This window comes from Silene latifolia, unplaced genomic scaffold (genome assembly GCF_048544455.1).
Source record: "Silene latifolia isolate original U9 population unplaced genomic scaffold, ASM4854445v1 scaffold_57, whole genome shotgun sequence".
Classification (NCBI taxonomy): Eukaryota; Viridiplantae; Streptophyta; class Magnoliopsida; order Caryophyllales; family Caryophyllaceae; genus Silene; species Silene latifolia.
Window position 1 is genome coordinate 2987525 of NW_027413480.1, and position 23674 is coordinate 3011198.

Genomic DNA, 23674 nt, shown 5'->3' on the forward strand with positions numbered 1-23674 from the left:
GGATCAGCCGCATTCTATCCGAGGGAGGCAGGCTGGCAAGTGGTGGGATTCCGTGAAAGTGAGTGCCAAGGAGATATATACCAACCAAGGGTTACCTGCTATACCTTGGGAGGAGTTTCGTAGGGGTGTGAGGAAGGAGTTCGTACCTGAACATGTGAGGAGTAAGTTGAGAGAGGAGTTCGACAAGTTTAAGATGACAATTTGAGATGTCCGTGGCCGAGTACTACAGCAGTTCAATGAGAAATCCAGATATATCCGAGGATATGGGTTTGAGTGAGGAGAATCGGCTTTGAGGTTTGAGAGAGGGCTAACCACGAAGATTATGGATAAGTTACCCGTGGGAGTCCTTACTGATGTGAAGGAAGCGTATGAGAGGGCTGGGAGAGCTGAGAGACTAGTGGAGATGGCTCAGGAGAGGTCAGGTGGAGAGAAGAGGAAGTCGAAGAGCGAGGGTGGTGGCCAATCTAATTTCAAGAAAGGCAACCACAATCAATCTAAGGGATTTTCTTCTCGGGTCCGGGTTTAGTCTTTGGAACTTCCTTTGGGCGAGGTCGTGGGAGTGTGAGCAATAGCTGGGGAGTGACTGCTTTGGTTGTGGTGGCGTAGGCCACAAGAGACATGAGTGCACGAGCGCACCGGGATCTTTTCGAGACTCGCACGAGCTTTGCGAGCAATGCAGACCAGTGGATCATGGCCAAACCGGGAGGTCGAGCTACCAGAGTGGAGGCAACCGCAACGGCGGTAATTCTTATCGGAAGACACCGATGAACAACAACAACAATCAAGGGTCGGGTGCTAAGCCGACCGCATCGCCTAATCTTGTCCAGGAGGTGGGCGAGAAGACCGATGGCAAGTTGTTCATGATGGACAAGAAGGCGGTGAGGAGGATGCGCACGTTATCACCGGTACATTCCTTGTTAATGGTATTCCTACGTTTGTTTTGTTTGATTCGGGGGCTTCTCGTCGTTTGTGTCTCGAGTCATGTAAAACAGTTGGGTTTGAGGGTGTATGAGTCTGTTAGGGAGCAAGTTTTCATACCTTCAGGTGAGTCAGTACCGTGTGGGAGGTTGTTTAGAGATGTATCTTTGATAGTTGGGCAAGTCGATTTCCAGGTAGACTTGCTAGAGTTTCCTTTTAATGGTTTTGAGATGATAGTTGGGATGGATTGGTTAGGAAAGTATAAAGCTAAGATAGAGTGTCATCAAAAGAAAGTGTCCCTAAGAGGTCCTAAGGGTGTTAGTGTGTCTTACCGTGGGTTTCTAGTCAAACCCAAAGTTAAGTTGATTGCAGCTGTCACCTTGAAGTCGTATCTGAGGAAGGGATGTCCTCTGATTTTGTGCCATGTGAGAGATGACCGGATAGAGAGCCCGGCAGTTGATGAGATACCAGTGGTGGGAGAGTTTGCAGATGTCTTTCCAGAGGAGATTCCGGGGTTGCCACCGAAGAGGGAGATAGATTTCACCGTTGAGTTGAAGCCAGGGACGGGGCCAATCTCTAAGGCACCGTACCGTATGGGTCCTAAGGAGATGGAGGAGCTTAGGAAGCAGTTGGATGATTTGATAGAGAAGGGATACATTAGACCAAGTGTATCGCCTTGGGGAGCACCAGTTCTTTTCGTGAAGAAGAAAGATGGGAGTTTGAGGCTGTGCATAGATTACCGGGAGCTGAACCGTGTGACGATAAAGAACAAGTATCCTTTGCCAAGGATAGATGACCTGTTTGATTAGTTGAGTGGTGCAACAGTCTTTTCTAAGATTGATTTGAGGTCGGGGTACCATCAGGTGAAGATTAGAGATGTGGACATACCGAAGACAGCTTTCACGTCGAGGTACGGCCATTATGAGTATGTGGTGATGCCGTTTGGGTTGTCTAATGCGCCGGCAGTGTTTATGGATTTGATGAATAGGATCTTCAGACAGTTCTTGGATCAGTTTGTAGTAGTGTTTATCGATGACATCTTGGTCTACTCTAAGACTAAGGAGGAGCATGAGGAGCATCTGAGGATCGTGTTGCAGACTTTGAGGGGTCATGAGTTGTATGCTAAGCTGTCCAAGTGTGAGTTCTGGTTGGAGAAAGTTGCCTTTCTGGGGCATGTAATCTCTAAAGATGGGGTAGCTGTGGATCCGGCGAAGATTGAGGCAGTGACAAAGTGGGAAGCACCAAAGAATGTTGCTGAAGTGAGGAGTTTCTTGGGTTTAGCTGGATACTACAGGCGGTTCATGAAGGATTTCTCCAAGATAGCTAGACCAATGACGGCGTTGATGAGGAAAGAGAACAGGTTTCGTTGGGATGAGAGTTGTGAGACGGCGTTCCAAACATTAAAGGAGCGTTTGACCACAGCTTCTGTCCTAGCATTGCCTGAAGGGAGCGAGAATTTCGAGGTTTATACAGATGCCTCGAAGAATGGGTTGGGATGTGTGTTGATGCAGAATGGTAAAGTGATTGCCTATGCTTCTAGGCAATTGAAGCCTTATGAGGAGAACTACCCTACTCATGATCTGGAGTTGGGTGCAGTGGTGTTTGCTCTCAAGATTTGGAGACATTACCTTTATGGAGCAATCTTTAAGGTATTTTCTGATCACAAGAGTCTCAAGTACATCTTCACGCAGAAGGAGTTGAACATGAGACAGAGGAGGTGGATGGAGCTGATTGGTGATTACGACATGGAAATCATCTACCATGAGGGGAAGGCCAATGTTGTTGCTGATGCTTTGAGTAGAAAGAGTGTACATTCCTTGTGTACAGCTCTATCTTTGATGAGGCTGAGGGATGAGGTAGCGAGCTTTGGGATTCATATGATGCAGAAAGGAGATGCTATGGGTGATATGACAAAGACACATGGAGTTTTATGATGACATTCGGGATAAGCGGGCTTTGGATCCTAAGATAGTGGAGTGGAGAGTCGGAGTAGAGAAGGGGACAGTGTCCGGTTTTCCATTCATACAGATGGTAGCTTGAGGTTTGATGGTAGGTGGTGTGTTCCTAATGACGAGGAGTTGAAAAAGACAATCATGACAGAAGCGCATTGCACACCATATTCAGTTCATCCGGGTGGAGACAAGCTTTACAAAGATTTGAAGAAAACGTTTTGGTGGCCTGGGATGAAGAAAGAGACAGCTGAGTTTGTGTCCCGTTGTTTGACATGCCAGAGAGTTAAAGGGGAACAGAGAAGACCACAAGGTAAGGTTCAGTCTTTGGAGGTGCCTGAGTGGAAGTGGGAATCCATTTCCATGGATTTCATTGTGGGTTTGCCGAAGAGTCAACAAGGTAACAATATGATTTGGGTGATAGTGGATCGTCTGACCAAGTCAGCTCACTTTGTTCCAATGAAAGATACATGGACTAAGGCACAACTGGCTATGGCCTATCGAAAGAACGTGCTTAAGTTACATGGAGTCCCTAAGGACATAGTGTCTGACAGAGATGCGAGGTTTATATCAAGGTTTTGGAAGGAGTTGCAGGAATCGTTGGGAACAGCTTTGAAGATGAGTACAACATTTCATCCCGCGATGACGGGCGATCGAGAGAACAATCAAGACTCTTGAGGATATGTTGCGAGCTTGTGTGATGGATTTTGGTGGTAGCTGGGAGCAGAGGTTGGACTTGATAGAGTTTTCTTACAACAACAGCTATCACACTAGTATTGGTATGGCACCGTTTGAGGCTTTGTATGGGAGGAGATGTAGGAGTCCGATCTGTTGGGACGATAGTGCTGAGGCAGTGGTTTTAGGACCAGAGATGGTACATGAGATGGTGGAACAGATTAAGATGATCAGGGAACGGATGAGAGCAGCTCAGGATCGACAGAAGAGTTATGCAGATCTACATCGTCGGGACATAGAGTTTCGGGTTGGGGACAAGGTTCTTCTGAAAGTGTCTCCGATGCGTGGGGTTATGAGATTTGGGAAGAAAGGCAAGCTAAGTCAGAAGTTTATAGGGCCTTATGAGATCTTAGAGCGAGTTGGGGAAGTGGCTTATCGTTTGGCTTTACCGGCTGCGTTGGAGAGAGTGCATAATGTGTTTCATGTATCGCAGCTGCGGAAGTATGTGAGTGACCCGTCACATGTGTTGGAGGCAGAGAGCTTAGAGCTGGATGAGTCTTTATCATATCTGGAGGTGCCTAAGCAGATCCTAGACCGAAAGGTTAGAAAGACCAGGAGTGGGGAGACAGTTCTGCTTAAGATCCTTTGGTCTAACCACGAGTCTGAGGAAGCTACATGGGAGGCAGAGGATATCATGAAAGAGCGTTACCCTTTCCTTTTTGATCAGGTATGTATGGTTACGGGGACGTAACCTTGTTTCTTTTAGGGGGGTAGGAGATGATCGCGAGAGTTTTTAAGAGTTCTATATACACCTTTTATATGTTGTGTCGGTATGATTGTCGGGATAGGTTGGGGTTAGTATCATGTTTTACGTCGTGTTTTGTTTGGCCTTCGAGTCGGGAGGCTTATGGGAGTACCTTTGTTTAGTGGTGGTTTGAACTTCGGGGACGAAGTTCCTTTTAAGGAGGGAAGACTGTAATACTCCGTATTTATAGTCTTGGGGGTACTCTATCGAGTAGGCCTTACTCTGTCGAGTAAGGGTAAGTGGCGAAGCAAAATAGTTTTCGACTGTTGGGCACTCGATCGAGTAGTGGGGCACTCGATCGAGTAAGGTACTCGATCGAGTACCTTGGGTACTCGATCGAGTGTCCGGTTTACGGGGAGTTTTTCGCGGGTTTTGTTAATTATGCGATTAGGGTATTTAAACATAATCGTCGTTGTTTTAATTCACTTTTACCAAAACCTAAAACCTGTTTAAGAGAGAAAGCAGTCAGTCATCTTCCTAATCGCATCCTTAACAATTCCGGAGTTCGACGGTCAGTTTGTATCGTAGTTCGTGTCGTTGGATTCCTTGCGTCGAGGGTAAGCTTTTAATATAATTTATATAATGTTTTGCTAGGTTTGGTCAAACCCTAATTTAGGATTTGGGGGTTTTATGAATAGTAAGTAATTGGTAGTCGTTATGTGTTATATGTTAGGAGGAGAATTCGTAGAAGAGGCGTTTTGAGACAGCTGTAGATACCGTCTGCGTGTTGTGCTTTCCAGGTAGGATTTCCTACTCAGTATTAGTCCCATAATGGGATATTGGTGATGTGCTGTAATTAGTTGTTTGATATGATGATTGTGATTGTGATTGTGATTGTGATTGTGATTGGTTTCTATGGCTCTCGAGATGCGTTCTCGGCTGAGTGGGGTCACTTGCGGGAGTGATCTCACGCCCTAGTTTCGCCCTTCGTGGAACCCGCCACGAAAGGGGATGTGCACATTAATGGACAGGGTTATCGCTCGTACGATGAGCGGGGCTTAGGTGGGAACGGCTGCGGTCCCCCACTGGCAGGGCTGGTCTAGTGGACAGTCAGTATTGAGATGATGGGAGTTGGTGGTGTGTGTGTGTGTGTGATTCAAATTTGTCTGTTTGTCTTATTGTTGTTATCTATATTGATTGTGTGATTAGTACTGACCCCGGTGTTGTTTTGTAAAACCTGCGGTGATCCATTCGGGGATGGTGAGCAGATATTGAACAGGTATAGAGATGATACTGGGATAGCTGGGATGGCCACGACATGACGTTAGAGTCTTCCGCTGTAGTTTAGTATTTATTTACATTTCAATTGAGAACAGATAGTTTGGAATAATGTATTGTACTTTCAGTTTGGTTTCGAGGATTGTACTTATTCATTAAATTACTTATAATAAATGTTGTTTCTGTTTTGTCTATTTGATTATCATACCTCGGGCAACCGAGATGGTGATGTCTTCATACCTGAGTGGTCCTGGTAAGGCACTCGGAGTATGGGGGTGTTACAGCTTTTTCCTAGACGGTGTGGCTTTATCAACACCTCCTCCTGGGTCGTCTATCCAGGCAGTTCCCGACTTCATGCTAAGAGCACCCATCTCACCTCCCGGGTCTTTGAACTTGTCAAGACCTGTAGAAAGAGAAACAAAGACATTTTCCTCCAATTCGCTCCCAGAATGGGGCGGAGGCGTCATAAAAGCAGCAATAATATGTGACTCAGAAGGGCTATCAGACGGTGTATCAAAGGACTCTTCATGAGGGACATCATCACATGGCGTGATGTGCATGGGTTCCCTAGGGTCATCAGACTTAGTAAAAACCAAGTCCTCCCCTCCGACCTGAAAGGTAAGTGTCCCAACCCCGACATCGATAATTGCGCCAAAGAAATGCACAAAAATGGTCGTCCCAAAATAATGGGAACATTGCGGTCTTCGGGTATGTTTAAGACAATGAAATCTGCGGGAATATAGAAATTCCCGATCCTAACAGGTACGTCATGTAAAGCTCCTTTGACCCGTACATAGGAGTAATCCTAATCGGACAGTCGTTCTAGCGCGCGTAAACTTAGTCAGTCCCAATTTCAACGCCGGCGACAAAGGTAAAATGTTGACACTAGAATCGAGGTCACATAAAGCATTATCAAACGAATGGGTCCCTATAGAACATGGTATAGAAAAACGAATCGGGTCGACATTTTGGGCGGGGTCCCATTTCAAGAAGTGCGCTGCACTCTTCAGTCATAGCAACATTCATTACCGTCTCACTAGCATCCCTCTCAGACCAATCAATTTGAGAAATAAAATTAGCGTAAGTAGGTACCTGAGTGATCATCTCATCGTAATGAGCAGCGACATTGAAAGCTCGTATGCGGTCCAGAAATCTACGGTGTGGCAGCAGTCGTTGTGGATAAGGAATTGACTGAACCGTAATACTACTCGATCGAGTAGTTTCCTCATCATCTATAGACGCTTCTTCCTCAAGAGTCTTCGATCGAGTGTTTACATCCTCTCGATCGAGGGTTACAGCATCAGTCTCGTTCGATCGACCGGTTTTATCACTCGATCGAGTGATTTCTTCAGCAATTTCAGTCGATCGAGTAAAACTTCCACTCGATCGACCATCCTCAATTTCTGTAATGCTTGATCGACCATAATTATCACTCGATCGAGTGATGGGATGAATAAGTTCACTCGATCGAGTTGATTTTTCACTCGATCGAGTGTCTGCATTGCACGCAGCAAGTATTAATTCCAAAAACTCGTCTAAACCATCCTCCGGGGTATCTTCATGAAACGGAATGGTGTCGGTGTTGATAGCATACACCGTCTCACATTGCTCTTGCTTGGGAATTAATTGAGCATACCGAGCCTCTAGCTTCTTCATACGGCTATCAAATTCCGCACTAGAATTATGACACTGTAGTGCTAGTGCCAATATCAGTGACTTTACTTCTTCAGCCTCATCATTCCTATCAAGTGGGGGAATTGGTTGCGGTGAGAAAGAATAACAAGGTGGTGGGTAGCCTTGTTGCAGCAACGGTTGTGGTCTAGGCCTCAGTGGAGGAGTAGCCTCATAGTGATTACCACAACCCCAAGATTCTTTCCTCTCCCAATTAGTAGATCTTTCAGTTTGAGCTTCAAACTGAGCAATAAGTCGGGAGACGGACGTCATCTTGGCAAAAGGGTCGAAGGTACTCAAGCCTTCCCTTCGATAATCTCTTCCTAAAATCTGTCTAATAGACTGTAAGACCTATCAAAACAAAGACTAAAGAAAAAGATAAGAACGACCTCAAGGTACTCAGTCTTCCCTTGAGGTGAAAAAGAACAAAAATAAAACAGATAAAAGCGTCGCCTCCCGCAAGAACGGCGCCAAAATTTGATACGGTCGTTTCTGTACCAAAAATAAACCTAAAAACAACTAACAGAAGCTAGCAGCAAGTAGGGTCGATCTCCACAGGGAGGCTATTTTGCTAATTATCTGTTTAATTCAGTCTGTCAGGTGTCACAATTTGGGGGTTTTGAATGTGATTTTCTAAACTAATAAGAGTAAGGAAAAGAGAATTAAAAGGGAAGAATCAAGCAGATAAGAAGAAACAGCTAAGATAGACGGTTCACCATAATCATTTAGTCAAGTAACTGTCGGGTCTCAGGTCAATGCAAATACGGTCTAAGGGGTAGCGAACGTCACCTTTCGGTCCTTAATTCACCCTAAAGCGTAAACAGCTTAACTTTCGCCCTCACTGCAATACCCTATTGTTCGCTACTAGTCTCGCCTTTTCCAACCTTTCGGTCCAGGTCAAGGATCACTAAGAATTAAATGTCTAATTGCGTCGACTCAATCGATGACAGATACAATTAACGCAAAGACATTTAACCAACAAAGACAATACCAGCATTAACCCAATAAATCGATTACTCTCCCTTCATAATTATGGATCCCCTATAGTCTTAGCATAAGAAAATTAGCTACTCATGATTAACGAATTAACAATAACAAGAAATAGATAATTGAAGTTCAACATAATAAAAGACTAAAGAGAATTGAATTAGAATAATTCCGATAACTAATATAGGGAAGAAGGGATTAAAGCAATAAAAGGATTAAAGATTTAAAGAAGGATAATAATACCAATACAATAATTGATCCGAGAAATAGAGAAAATGAAGAACAAGCAGTCGTCCGTCCCCTCTACTGACTCCAGGGAATGAATGAATGCTTTAGGTCTAACTTAGTATCTCTTATATAATGAGAGATAATTATTATTAATCTAATTATAAGATAAAACTAAGATATAATCTAATTATTATCGACTAATATCTTCTCGCTGTAGCTAGTACTCGATCGACCATAATTGTCACTCGATCGAGTACTTTCCAGCGCGCATTTCCTGCTTTGCGCACTGAACTTCAAACGGCTGCCATTTCTTCGTTACTTGGGCAAACAGGGTGATTCCGGTGGCGTTGGAAATCTAAGAGGACAAACTTTCATTTCCATTTGGAATCACCTGAATATCTGTTGTAAAACTCTAGATATGGCTCTCCAAAGCAGGCACTAGCAATTTGAAGTTCTTCCTTTGCTCGCCTAGCTATTTTACTTCTTTGCGCATCTCAAGACAACTACATTTCCGCTCCAAATTCACTCTTTCTCCAAATGCATGCTAAACGAACGGTAAAAGGCTTGATTTCACTACTTTCTGGTTCATTCCTGCAAATAAGACAAAACAAACCAAAGTAGCATATTCGGGGCATTTCGTAGCATAAACTACGATAAAAGCGTAGAAGTACGTGCATGAAATAGGCTAAAAAGACTATATAAAATGCACGTATCAGAGGGTTTGATTGTTTGTATGCTAATCGACTAATTGCAAGTAAATAAAAGATGAATAACAATAATATTAAAAGGTCTAGGGATCGGGTTCACTAGGTCGTCGTCAAAGGGTAGAATTTTAATTCATTGATTGAGCAATGTATATTGTTGAAAGTCATATGATCGGTCGATTCAATATTTCTTTTAGATCTAATTTAACATGCGGTCGCTATCATTAAATTATCTCTATTCAATTATCGTGGCCTATACTAGTCTTAACCCGGTCGGTGATAATCCTAGTTTATGCAAGACTAATTAATCAATTCTGATCAGTAATTAACTAATTAGAAGTAGTACGATAATCAAACAACAATTAAGAGCAATTTAACAATCAATTCATAATAATCCCTTTTCTAACAACCTAGATCCCCTTTCACCCTAGATAAGAGATTTAGCTACGCATAATAGAAAGAAGAACAACAATAACATTAATAAGAAACATGATTGCAAGCATAAAAGATGAACAATGAAATAAATGATTAATAATAAAGGAAAGATTAAGAACAATACCGTAAATAGCTAGATCCGGAAGTAAGAACAATAAATAAACTAAACTAAGTATTTGAGAGAGTTTTCTAAGGTATCTATATTAAACCTATGTAAAATAAAGCATAAAATAACCTAGGGTACGAGTTTTGGTATTTATAGCAATACATAACCGACTTAAGGAAAGTTGCGAGAATTATAAAACTGGAAGGTTCCTCGATCGAGCCAAGGGTGACTCGATCGAGGCACCAAAGTTCAAGAACACCCAACTCTCGACATTGTGAAATTTAGTTGATTAGGTTGGTTCCTCGATCGAGTCGAGAGTGACTCGATCGAGCATGAAGTTCCTCGATCGAGCCAAGGTTGACTCGATCGAGGCACCAATTTCCTGCTTCGCGCACTGAACTTCAAACGACCGCCATTTCTTCGTTACTTGTCAGAAACAAGCGATTTTTGCGGCGTTGGAAAGCTAAGAAGATAAGCTTTCACCTCCAATTGGAATCACTTGAAAATCTGTTGTAGAACTCGAGATATGGCTCTTCAAAGGAGGCACTTGTAATAAGAAGCTCTTTTCTTCGTGTTTTCTTCTTAACTTCTCTTCCTTCATTCTTATGGATTCTCGTGCCATGCTTCGTGTATCCCTTCATGCTCACTCCGCGATGCCCATTTCATTCCTTTGCTCCTCAAATGCATCATTCCTGCATTAAACATCAAAAGGCGGAAGTATTAACATTCTAACATAAAAGGCATGTAAATGATATAAACTAACACGAAAACCGTATCAAAAGTAATTAAGGGGAGGCATAAATATGTATATAATTATGACTCATCAAACTCCCCCAAACCATCTTTTTGCTTGTCCTCAAGCAAAGCAATACACATTACAAAAGGCAATCATACAAATGGCGAATAAACGACTCAGAGCTAATGTTTAATGCACATACAAATCCCAAGCTATCCATATCTGTAACAAAGTAATGACTAAAGTGTACCAATAAAACAAATTCAAAGGTACGGGAAATAGAAAACGTAGCTCAAGTCTCAAGTCACCATACTAGATACAAATGCCAAATACCTTTCGATCTTGCAAGACAAATTAGTCGGATTCTCGCGGATTCACTCATGCACTCATAAGTATATAGGGTGAGTTATATGTGAAGATAGAAATAAGTAGAAACACTCACTCAACTTATGAAACATGCATGCAATCTAATGTGATAGGGATTTCCCCAACTAATATGCAATCATCATATGTGGACAAAAGTACATGTATCAAGGACAATAAGGGTGGCAAATGGGTTAAAGGGATAGAAATGGTTTGTGCCAAAGCACGTTATGGATATGTGGAGCTAAGACGGTAGTCGCAGCGCTAACCAAAACAAAAACCAAATCTTTGATAATAAATGAACCCAATTTAGAGAAATGATCTCAACTGCATCATTCCTGCATTAAACATCAAAAGGCGGAAGTATCAACATTCTAACATAAAAGGCATGTAAATGATATTAACTAACACGAAAACCGTATCAAAAGTAATTAAGGGGAGGCATAAATATGTATATAATTATGACTCATCACCTAGAAACGAACCACCGTGCTCCTTCAATTGCAACCAGCAGCGAAACCCAACGCCTCACTTAACCTTAATTTCGTCAGCCACCACCACCAATTTATTCTTGATCACTACTATATATTTACTCTGCTCAGTCAAGCAATTAATCAATTAATTCCGAAATTTTTTTTATTAAGAAGGATAATTAGCTTAATTACGAATAATAATATGTGATGTTGTTTGGTAATCGAACTTTGATTTCGCGAGCGAGGTAAACTCGGCTGAATTTGCCCTTGCCGAGAGGTTTACCGATCTCGAAATCAGCGAGGGACCAATTGCGCTTGATGCTAGGATTTGGAGGAATTTGGGGCTTTTGTGGTTGTTGATTTTGAGGTTTTGGGGATCTTTGAGGAAGTTTGGAGATGTGACGCCATTTTTAGTGTGATACGGAGATTTGAGAAAACAATGGAGGAAGTACGACTGTACTGTACTAGTGATTTATGGCTGAGGTTTTATTTGTTTTTTTGAGTTAATCTAAGCCGTGTATTTTTCCTAATCTAATGGCCCAGTTTTTCCAAACTCACAACTCACCGTAAGAACCAAACTCACGAGATCCCGCTATATATATATATATATATATATATATATATATATATATATATATATATATATATATATATATATATATATATATATACATATATATATTTATATATAAATATACATATATATATATATACATATATATTTATATACATACATATATATATATATACATACATATATATATATATATATATATTTGTATATGTATGTATATATTACTCCACCCACCTTATTCAAACACAATCCACCACCAACATTTAATAGAGAGAAATAAGAGAGAGACAGAAAGAAAAGAAAAAGGGAGATTTTGGCCCTCCGCCTCGAGATCGTAAGGTAATACCGTCTTACAGTAGTTTATATGTTATTTATTTAATACCTTTGACCCATCCTAGGACCGTCGTTGACAACCATGGGACCACCGTTGACCACCATATGTCGAGTTTGACCGAGCATAATATGGTTATTTGTTGTTGTTATGTGACCGTCTTAAGACGGATTTTTACCTTGGTTTTCGTGGCCCACTTGGGGAGCTCTTGGGTGGTCCTTGTAACATCCCCATACACCAAGGTGCCTTACTAAGACAACCTAATGCATGGGAGTGTTACAAAGTAGTATCAGAGCGACAATTTTGGAACCTGTAGGTAATGAACCCAATGAATCTAGGGAGTCAAAATAAAATGAAACCGGGTAGAAGTTGTTAGGAGCTAATGCAAAGGCTTGGGAGACGTCCAAAATTCACGAACTCGCCCTACAACTTTGAACCGGTCACTATGGGGTGTCATGGGATCGCTATGTGCTTACTAATGTCCTATTGCATATATATTGAATAATGTGTTGTATGAGTTGATGAATAAATGATTGTGGAGGAATGGAAGATATGGTGGCGAAAGGTGAAGTAGCTTATATGATTATATGTTGTTGTGAATAATGAAACTGCATGATGGTGATTTATAATGTGGTTTTATATAAACATCTGAATAGGATGTTGTGTTATATATATATATATATATATATATATATATATATATATATATATATATATATATATATATATATAGGTAAATTACAAAATAACTCCCTTATATAATCAACTTTTTTGAAAAAACTCTCTTTTATAATTTTTTATCCAAATAACTCCCTTATAAAACTTGTTTTTCAACAAATCAATGCCTCTTCACTGGAACTAAATCTATTTTTTATAATTTGATTGATTTACCCTTCTTATAACATAATCCTTACATCGCTACTGCGTTTTCATAACTTGTGAACAATTCTAAATCTCTCTTAAATATAATAACCTCAAATCATGCACTCCGAACGAAGAAGAATCAAGCATAAATTCGCCGTTTTGTCTTATTTTAAAGAACAAAATAGTGATTAAACAGGCAGATTGTAATTTAACATGTCGAATAAGTGAAAAATGAAGGAAAAAAAATGAATTTTTGGCCGTAAAATTCAAAATAAGTCTCATTCCGGTGAAGAGGCATTGATTTGTATAAAAAAACATGTTTTAAAAGGGAGTTATTTGAACAAAAAATTATAAAAGGGAGTTATTTCAAAATAGTCGATTATATATTGAAAGGGTTATGACACCTAAACCTGTTATTTACACAGATCTGTTAGATGTAACACAGACAGGTGATGGATCTGTTACTTTAAACTTTGGTAATAATCAAACTAATAGACTGCTAAGAAGAACTAGTAACAGCCCTTCTAGACTTACTAGATATAATTCTGCGAGATCTTATATATCTCCATGTGACAATATACTAGATCACCCGAGTACATCTAGACACTCAACTTCTCAAATAAGAGAAGAAATTAGAGATGATGATTCATCTCTTGATGAACGTAAGGAACCTCGAATGGATGAATTTAAACTCCATAGAGATAACATATTAAGGGGACATTCTAATGAAGAGAATGTTGAGACTATGTCTTAAATGAGTTTTAGTTTTGGTAATGGATAGAAAAACTTCTATAATAGATTTTAGTTTCGGATCTGAAGCTAGATATGAGATTAAAGAAGAATTTAAGCTACCCAGATGGGAGATTTTCAGGACATGGTTCCTAAAATTTTTTGATGATAATCAAAAAGCAACAATACAAAAGGAATTTTATGACTTTTGTACTTTTCATAACCAGATTACATATTTTGTACCTTGGTTTTGTGCTACGTATGTAGAACAATACATTTATGTTTTAGAAAGAAATTATATTTTATCTAATGGAGACGAGCTAAATGATATTTACCCTCCTTTACAATCTTTTAGGATGGAAAACTGTAATTTTATTGCCCTGGCAAAATTATTTGACAATAAAGATACTGTTATGACAACATTTCATCTAAATGTTTTAATACAACAACAAAATTATTCAAATCTATTTTTAAAAATAGTAGGAGAACAAATTGGTTCTTTACACGAAAAAATAGATAATATCATTTCTCTTTTAAATAAAAGAACTACGTCTAAAGGAGATACTTTTTCGTCAACTTCTTATTCATCTTCTTCTTCAGCTATTAGTATCCAAGGTCCTGCTGACATCAAGGACTTCGTGTTAAAACAAAAGCCAGAATGGGAGACCAAATTAACAGAACAAGTAAAATTGAGCGAACAAGTTCAAAATTTTCTTAAAGAAAAAATGGAAAGCCTATCTTTAAAAACTCTTAGTGACGATTTTACTAGTCGTTTTCATAACAACCCTGACCACAAGGAGGTTATAAAGGATGAGTTTAATAAACTTGATACAAAGTGGGCCGATAAACCTACTCAGAGATTGTATTACTATAATCGTCCTTCCCCCATAGATGTTCTTCATGAAGAACAAGAATACCAGTTGAATAATAGTTATAGTGGTAAATGTATCTATGAATGGAATATCGATGGTTATACTGATAAACAAATTTATAATCAAATTCATAGAATGCTCATATATTCGACTATTTGCAAAAGTTCTGGTAATACCGATGTCAATATAGCTAAAATGATTGCTGCAGGATTCACTGGCCAACTTAAAGGTTGGTGGGACAATTATTTATTTACCACAGGAAGGAATGCTATTCTTAACACTACAACCAATGTTGATGGTAAAGAAAAAGAAAACGCAGTTTATACACTAGCCATAAATATTGTTGAACACTTTACAGGAAGATATTATGATAATCATGAGAATATCAGAACTTTATTACAGAATCTTAGGTGTAAAACACTTACTGACTTTAGGTGGTATAAAGATACTTTCTTTAGCAGGGTTATGGAACTCCCCGAATCTAATAGTACTCATTGGAAAGCCAAATTTGTGGATGGTTTACCCAATTTATTTGCTGAAAAAGTTAAAAAATCCCTCATAGGTAATATGACCTCTATTCCTTATGATAGTTATACTTATAGAAAACTTATAGGCACTTTTACCCAAGAAGGCTTGAATCTCTGTAATGAGATCAAATTAAATCAATAATTAAAACGCCAGAATTTGGTTGAAAGAAACCAACTAGGTGAATTTTGTAACCAATTTGGCATGGATGTGCCAACTTCTTCTCATAAGAAGAACAAACATTTTAATAATTCTTATAATACTTATAAAAAAAGAAAAAAAAATATTACTCTAAGGACAAGCTAGATAAAAAGGTTGAAAGAAAAGCCTTTAGAAAATCTTATAGGAAAATAAAAAACCAGACAAACAGATTGTCTGTTATAAATGCAATAAGATTGACCACTTTGCTAAAGACTGTTGGACCAAAAATAAAATTGCTAGTCTTGATATTGATAATGAAATAAAAGACAAGTTATACAAACTTTTTCTAGTTTCTGATGAGGAATTTGAAGAATCTAGTTCCAGCTCTGATAATGGGGTTAAGATTATGGATAATGATTCTTATCTATCTGAATCCGAAAGTTCAGAATGTGAACCTTGTTTAAAGTGTAAATCTTGTGAAAAAAATAACATTAATAATCATGATTATTATAATCTAGTATCTCAATTTCAAGAAAATCAGATAAATGTTCTCGATAATAATCAATGGGTTGAATTACTTAGAACTATCAAAGACCCTGAAATGAGGTCTAAGATAATAGATCAAATAGGCAATGAACCCAGTACTTCTAATACTGAAATTAGTTTTCGTACGGAAACAGATTACAAAGAACCTTATACTATGTCTGAAGTTTATAATCTTCTAAAAACATGACAGATAAATTCTCACCCTACTTCTTTAAAAGATATTTTATCTGAAATTGAAAATCTTAAACTAGAAATAAAAAATTTAAAGAATGAAACTAAAAGTCAAGATACCAGAATATATAATCTTGAAATTCTTAGTCTTCTAGACCAAGCTCCCAAGAATAAAGAGACTCAAGAAAGTCAGATAAATTCCGAAAGCGCTAATAAGAATCCAAACATACCTGACAAAATTGTTGGAAGTAAAGAGACTGTGAACTCTCTAAATCTTAATAATGAATTTCTTCAAACCCTTGAAACTGTTATTAGTCAAAAATGGTATATCAAAATTATCCTAAAAATTGATAATTTTTTTTTCAAAAGAATTTATTGCTCTTATAGATAGAGGTGCAGATTTAAATGTTATTCAAGAAGAATTAATTCCTACAAGGTATTTTGAAAAAACCTCTCATACTCTTTCTCATGCAGGAGGAGAAAAAATTAATATTAAATTTAAGCTTCCTAGAGCTTCTATTTGTGTTGATGGGAAATGTATTCCATTAAGTTTTCTATTAGTCAAAAACAAATTATCTACCCAAGTTATTCTTGGAACACCATTTCTTAATAAAATTTATCCTTTTACTTGTGTGGATAAGGAAAAAATTGTTGCAACTTATGACGATACTTCAATAACTTTTAAATTCATAACAAAACCTTGTCTAAAGATTTTGCATCAGATGTATGATCATTTGGTTTTAAAAGAAAGCCAATTGGGGTTTTTAAAACAAGAAGTTAATGTATTAACCATTGAAGAACGTCTTCAAAATCCTAAATTAAAGGAAAAGATTAAAATTTTGTCTGATTATTTTTCCACAGATATTTGTGGAGAACACCCTAATGCTTTCTGGAATAGAAAGAAACATGTAGTGAATCTAGCTTATGAGGATGATTTTAAAGAAAATAATATCCCTACCAAGGCTAGACCATGTCAGATGAATTCAGAGTATTTAATACTCTGTAAGAATGAGATAGCCTCTTTATTAGAAAAAAAATAATTGGGCCATCAAAATCTCCATGGTCATGTATTGTTTTTTATGTTAATAAACATTCTGAACGGGAACGAGGAGTTCCTAGACTTGTGATCAATTACAAACCCTTGAACAAAGTTTTAAAATGGAGTAGATATCCAATACCTAACAAAAAAGATCTTTAGATAGATTATATGATTCTATCATATTCTCTAAATTTGATTTAAAATCCGGTTATTGGCAGATTCAGATTGATCCTGTTGATCGTTATAAAACAGCTTTTAATGTCCCTTTTGGACAATACGAATGGCATGCTATGCCTTTTGGTCTTAAAAATGCTCCGTCAGAATTTATGAAAATTATGAATGAGATATTCAACAGTTACAGTGACTTTATTATAGTCTATATTGATGATATCTTGGTTTTCTCAAAGACTATTGAGATGCATTTTAGGCATTTAGATATCTATAAAAAATTGTTATAAATAACGGGTTAGTAATATCCAAACCAAAAATGATTTTATTTCAAACAAAAATCAGGTTTCTTGGTCATAATATTGAAAAAGGAAATATAATCCCTATCAATCGTAGTATAGAATTCGGGTCAAAATTTCCTGAGGAAATAACTGATAAAACTCAGTTACAAAGATTTTTAGGAAGCCTAAATTATATTTCCCCCTACTACAAGAACATTTCCCAGGACACAACAATTCTATATGAAAGGCTAAAGAAGAATGCACAGCCTTGGACTAAAGAGCATTCTAATGCTGTCAGGTTGATTAAAAGAAAAGTTGTTTCTTTACCTTGCTTATCTCTTGCAAATCCCCATTGGGATAAAATAATTGAAACAGATACCTCTGATATAGGTTATGGCGGTATTTTAAAATAGGTTGATTCCACCAGCAAATAAGAATTTCTAGTTAGATTTTATTCTGGCAAATGGAATAATGCTCAAAAAAATTATGCTACTATAGCAAATGAAATTCTTGCTATAGTCAAATGTGTTTTAAAATTTCAAGATGACTTATATAATAAACATTTTATTATTAAAACTGACTGCAAAGCAGCCAAGTTTATGTTTCTAAAAGACTTTAAACATGATGTTTCTAAACAAATGTATGCCAGATGGCAGGCCCATTTAGCCCCTTTTTATTTTACAATTATTTACAAGAAATGTGAAGATAATCACCTCCCTGATATTTTGACAAGAGAATATTTATAATTTTCTTTTCTTTTCAGAAATGCTTACCCACAGTAAAGGCGACCCCTCTAATAGAGGTGGTAGAGGTCGTGGTAACTATTCATATAGAGGAGGAAATAGTTCTAGTTATACCATAGCTCAATATGGTAATAAAAAGCTAATAGCAGCAGACTTATCTGGAGCCAGTCAAACTGAGCTCGAGGAGTTCACAAAATGGAGGCAGCTTCAAAAAAGAGGGACTGATATTCCCAGCTCTTCTTCCAACCCCTCATTTTCTTCAGTTGTTCAAAACACTACCCAAAAAGAAGATGAAATGCTTCAAATTGAAAATGAAGAGTACTACGCTTACTCAATGAATCAGATAAAAAATGGGAAGACAAGCCATGGATACTCTATTACAGATATTTAGGAGGACATGGTTATACCATGGAAACCTACAAACCTCGACATTTCTATGAGACAATACTCTCTAGTAATGGTTGCACTTTTACCCATTTTACTGGGACAAATAAGGAAATTTATAATTTCTCTAAAATAATTATTGGACAGGTAATATCCATGAACGACTGGGGAATATCTCCATTAACAGAAAAAACGGTTGTGATAAAAAATACACCAGTTAAATATAACTATTGGGATTATATTCAGGCCTTTGATAAGGTATTTCTTTATGAAAATGATAAACAAAGTCATGCTTGGTTTATCAAAATTAATTCTGATATTTATAATCATGACCTTCCAATATGGTTGGTTAATTGGTGGCGCTTTTATGGCACTTCAGAGTATATTCTGCCATCCGTTCTAAAAGAATATTTTGATAAATGGAAGATGGTAATACCGTCAGCACAAGATAATAATATGGTTCCTGAAAATATGAGATTTTTCGTAGAATTCTCTATTCCATGGATCTGGAGAAACAGACCCGTAACAGGTTATAGCCAAAGTTTCTTTTGCCTCAAACAAAGATCATATTCTCGGTTTTGGGAGACGATGATAAGAAAAAATGACCAAGGACAGTTAAACTGCACTCCTACCATAGATCCTCTTAAAGAAAGAATTAGCTCCTATACTAGTTTAAAAGAAATTGAAAATAAAGAATATAGGGAAAGGGAAAAAGCTCGATTCCTGGAGATTTTGGATGATGATGAATCTATGGACATCCATGAAGCTTCTGAGGAAGAAATCATAAAAGCATATATGGATGGTCTAAAAAAGACCCTTAAACTGAAGAAAGAAGGGGATAAGAAATCCTCAAAAAGTGACACGTCAATGGCTTCAAACAATAGCCATAATTCACTCAGCACTCTTCTACAGGATGCTCAAGACCCAGATGATAATTCTCAGATTAATAAAATCACAGCCTTTTTACAAGGAGGAAATTAATTATTTATGTTTTTATCAACAGTTGTTAAACGACTTATTTCTACTGTAGGCATTTTTATAATGCTATAGTGTTATTACACTCTTGTATAATAATGTAGCTTGTAACGTAAGCGCTTACGTTTGCGTTTTTGTTTGTTTGTACCCCCACTTTTCTATATAAGAGGGCTCTTGTTCTCTTACAGAGGCAGGTTCTTCTAACCCCTCTCTCTAGCTATCCCCCTCTCTCTCTATCTCTTGTAAAAACCGTCCCTCTTAATCAATAAAATCCTATTCTGAGCACAACCTTTGAATTTGTAAGTACTTTTAATTTTGTACTTTTAATTTTTGTATTCATCTTGTACATCTTAAGGATGAGCCTTATAGGCTAAATCCTTTGTGTTGCACTATGTCTTACTAAACCAATTAATTAAAGGCACCATGGTAATAATATTACAAATGGTGTTGGTGCTTTGATACTCTGATATGGTCCGGCTGATTGTTTAAACTTTTGTTACTACCAGTTATTATATTCTCTTAGGTCCATTCTGTTTGCCCGCTATGCCAAAAGATAGGCGATTGGGGTGTTGTGAAGTGGACATTGAGTTATAATAAATGATAGTATACACATTGTTTAGTAAAAACCTTGATCTATAAAATTTTGTATATATATATATATATATATATATATATATATATATATATATATATATATATATATATATATATATATATATATATATATATATATATATATATAGTTGAGAAAAGTAGTTAAGTTGAGCATGCGGGTAGCTAACGAGCCAGCATAACTCGATCGAGTGGGGGATACTCGATCGAGTAGGTTGGGCTTGATCGAGTGGGCTGAGCTCGGTCGAGTGGGGTATATGACCATTTTTGGGCAGTCGCTGCTGTTTTTGGCCACTCGATCGAGTAAGTCGGGTACTCGATCGAGTGAGGGCTACTCGATCGAGTAAGTGTGGGGCTCGATCGAGTTGATTATGTGATACGTTCTGGTTAGGTTCTGGAGTTGAGGTATTCGATCGAGTAAGTGGGCAACTTGATCGAGTGACCTTAACTCGATCGAGTTGGTTTAGTTGCTCGATCGAGTGTGGTCTGCACAGGTTATATACGCGTTGAGTCGTGGGATGTGTGTTTACGTTTGTCTCTTCTCTTATAGCTTAAAGATGCTGCCAAAGAGATCTGCTTTATACACTAGGGCGCAGGAGATGAGTGTAGAGGAGATAGTCAAGATGTTTGAGCATCAAGACGCGCTTACCGATGCCATAAAGAAGCTAAGTATGGGAAAGATAAGTAAGCCGGGGTGCATTTGGCCAAGATGAGCACTACGATAGCCCGCTTCAACCCAAAAGAATATATGGGTACTAGTGCGCTAATTTTGCTCGATAATTGGCATATGGAGATGGATAATATCTTGAATATGGTTCATTGTCCCGATGACTTCAAAGTGGAACAAGCTGCATTCTACTTGAGAGATGCTGCGGGAGAGTAGTGGGATAAGGTAAGGGAGAGTGCCCTAGATTTGTATGTGAGGCAGGGGAAGTCAGCTATACCATGGAGTGAGTTTAAGAGAGCTATGCGCCGAGAGTTTGTGCCTGAGCATGTTCGTAGTAAGCTGAGGGAGGAGTTTGATGATTTCAAGATGACTCCGGATATGACTGTGGCTAAGTAATATCATAATTTTAATGAAAAGTCTAGGTATGCAGAGGATATGGGGTTGAACTAGGAGAACTTGGCACTGAGATTTGAGAAGGGCTTGACTTACAAGATAATGGAGAAGCTACCAATTGGGGTCCTTACAGATGTTAAGGAAGTGTATGAGCGAGCAGGGAGAGCTGAGAGATTGGTCAGACCAGTTACAAGAGGGGTAATCATAACCAAGCAAGGGCTTACTCATCGGGATCGGGTTTTAGCAGTGGAGCTTCCTATGGGCGTGGTCGTGGTTGTGGTAGTAGCAGCTGGGGTATATCTATTACAACTGTAGCGGTATGGGCCACAAGAGACATGAGTGTAACAGTGCCGTGGGAAGGGGTTTTCAGAGGCCATCTCAGGGAAGTTTCTCACAGGGTCTGTCTCAGAGTTATGCTAGCAATAGGCCGTCTGGGTTATAGAACAACCAAGGAGGTCAAAGTAACAACAATGGTGGATCTAACCGCAATGGCGGTAACTCTTATCAGAAACCGGCAGCTAACAACAAGTAGGGGTCGGCTGCCAAGCCGTCTACGCCTGCTAGTACAGTCCAGGGAGGTAAATAGAAGACCAGTGGCAAGTTATTCAATATGGACAAGAAAGCTGCTGAGGATGATGTTCACGTGATCACGGGTACCTTTCTTGTTAATGGTGTTTTTACCTTTGTTTTGTTTGATTCGGGGGCATCACACTCTTTTGTATTGTCGAGTTATGCTAAGCTTTTGGGTTTAATAGAGTTTGAGTCTGTAAAAGATGAGGTTTTTATACCGTCGGGTAAGTCACTGACTTGTGGGAGGTTGTATAAGGGTGTATCTATGATAGTTGTGAGGTTGACCTTCCAGTGGATTTGTTAGAGTTTCCTATGGAGGGTTTTAAGATGATAGTTAGTATGGATTAGCTGGGTAATTACAAGGTTAGAATAGATTATCACCAAAAGAGAGTCTCTTTGAGAGGTCCTAAGGGGGTTAGTGTGTCTTATCGTGGGTTTGTTGTCAAACCCAAAGTCAAGGTGATTGCAGCGGTGACATTGAAGTCTTATCTGAGGAAGGGGTATCCTTTGATTCTATGCCATGTGAAAGACCATAGTAAGGTGAGTTCGACAGCTGATCAGATACCAGTGGTGGGAGAGTTTCCAGATGTTTTTCCGGAGGAGATACCAGGTATGCCACCAAAGAGGGATATAGATTTCAGTGTGGAGCTGAAACCAGGACGGGACCAATCTCTAAGGCCCCGTACCGCATGGGTCCTAAGGAGTTGGAGGAGCTGAAGCAACAGCTAGATGATTTAATAAATAAGGGATACATTAGACCTACTGTACCGCCGTGGGGAGCACCAGTTCTGTTTGTGAAGAAAGATTGGAGTTTGAGGTTGTGCATCGACTACAGGGAGCTGAACAGGGTTACAGTGAAGAATATGTATCCTTTGCCAAGGATAGATGATCTTTTTGACCAATTGAGTGGGGCAGGAGTCTTTTCAAAGAATGACCTGAGATCAGGTTACCATCAGGTGAGGATTCGGGATGAGGACATACCAAAGACAACTTTTCGATCGAGGTATAGTCACTATGAATATGTGGTGATGCCGTTTGGGTTGTCTAATGTACCGACAGTGTTTACGGATTTGATGAACCGGGTCTTCAGTCAGTTTTTGGATCGGTTTGTGGTGGTGTTTATAGATGATATCTTAGTCTATTCCAAGACTAAGGAGGAGCACGAGGAGCACTTAAGGTTGGTGTTACAGAATTTGCGTGACAATCAACTATTTGCAAAGTTATCTAAGTGTGAGTTTTGGCTTGAGGAAGTTTCCTGTCTGTGGCATGTGATTTCCAAGGATGGTGTAGCTGTGGATCCCACAAAGATAGAGGCAGTGTCTAAGTGGGAATCACCAAAGAATGTGGCAGAGATCAGGAGTTTCTTGGGTTTGGCAGGGTACTATCGTCGGTTCGTGAAAGACATTTTAAAGATCGCCAGACCTATGACAACGTTGATGAGGAAAGAGAACAGGTTTCGTTGGGATGAAAGTTGTGAGACGACGTTCCAAACATTAAAGGAGCGTTTGACCACAGCTCCAGTCTTAGCCTTACCTGAAGGGTGTGAGAACTTTGAGGTATATACAGATGCTTCCAAGAATGGGTTAGGATGTGTGTTGATGCAGAATGGGAAAGTAATTGCCTATGCTTCTAGGCAATTGAAGCCTTATGAGGAGAAATATCCGACACATGATCTAGCGTTGGGTGCAGTTGTGTTTGCTCTCAAGATTTGGAGGCACTATCTTTATGGAGCGACCTTTACAGTGGTTTCAGATCACAAGATTCTCAAGTATATATTTACTCAAAAGGAGCTGAATATGAGACAGAGGAGGTGGATGGAGC

General features: G+C 38.7%; 1 long non-coding RNA gene across 1 annotated transcript in view; it reads right to left on the bottom strand.

Annotated features, from left to right (window-relative positions):
- Positions 1 to 11680, bottom strand: part of LOC141639717 (uncharacterized) — a 46792-nt gene extending 35112 nt beyond the window's left edge. The window contains exons 1-2 of the long non-coding RNA XR_012542634.1: positions 11496 to 11680; positions 11269 to 11389 (exon numbers count right to left, since the gene is read on the bottom strand). This is a non-coding gene — a long non-coding RNA (uncharacterized LOC141639717). The remainder of the gene's footprint in view (positions 1 to 11268; positions 11390 to 11495) is intronic.
- Between the last annotated feature and the right edge of the window lie 11994 nt (positions 11681 to 23674).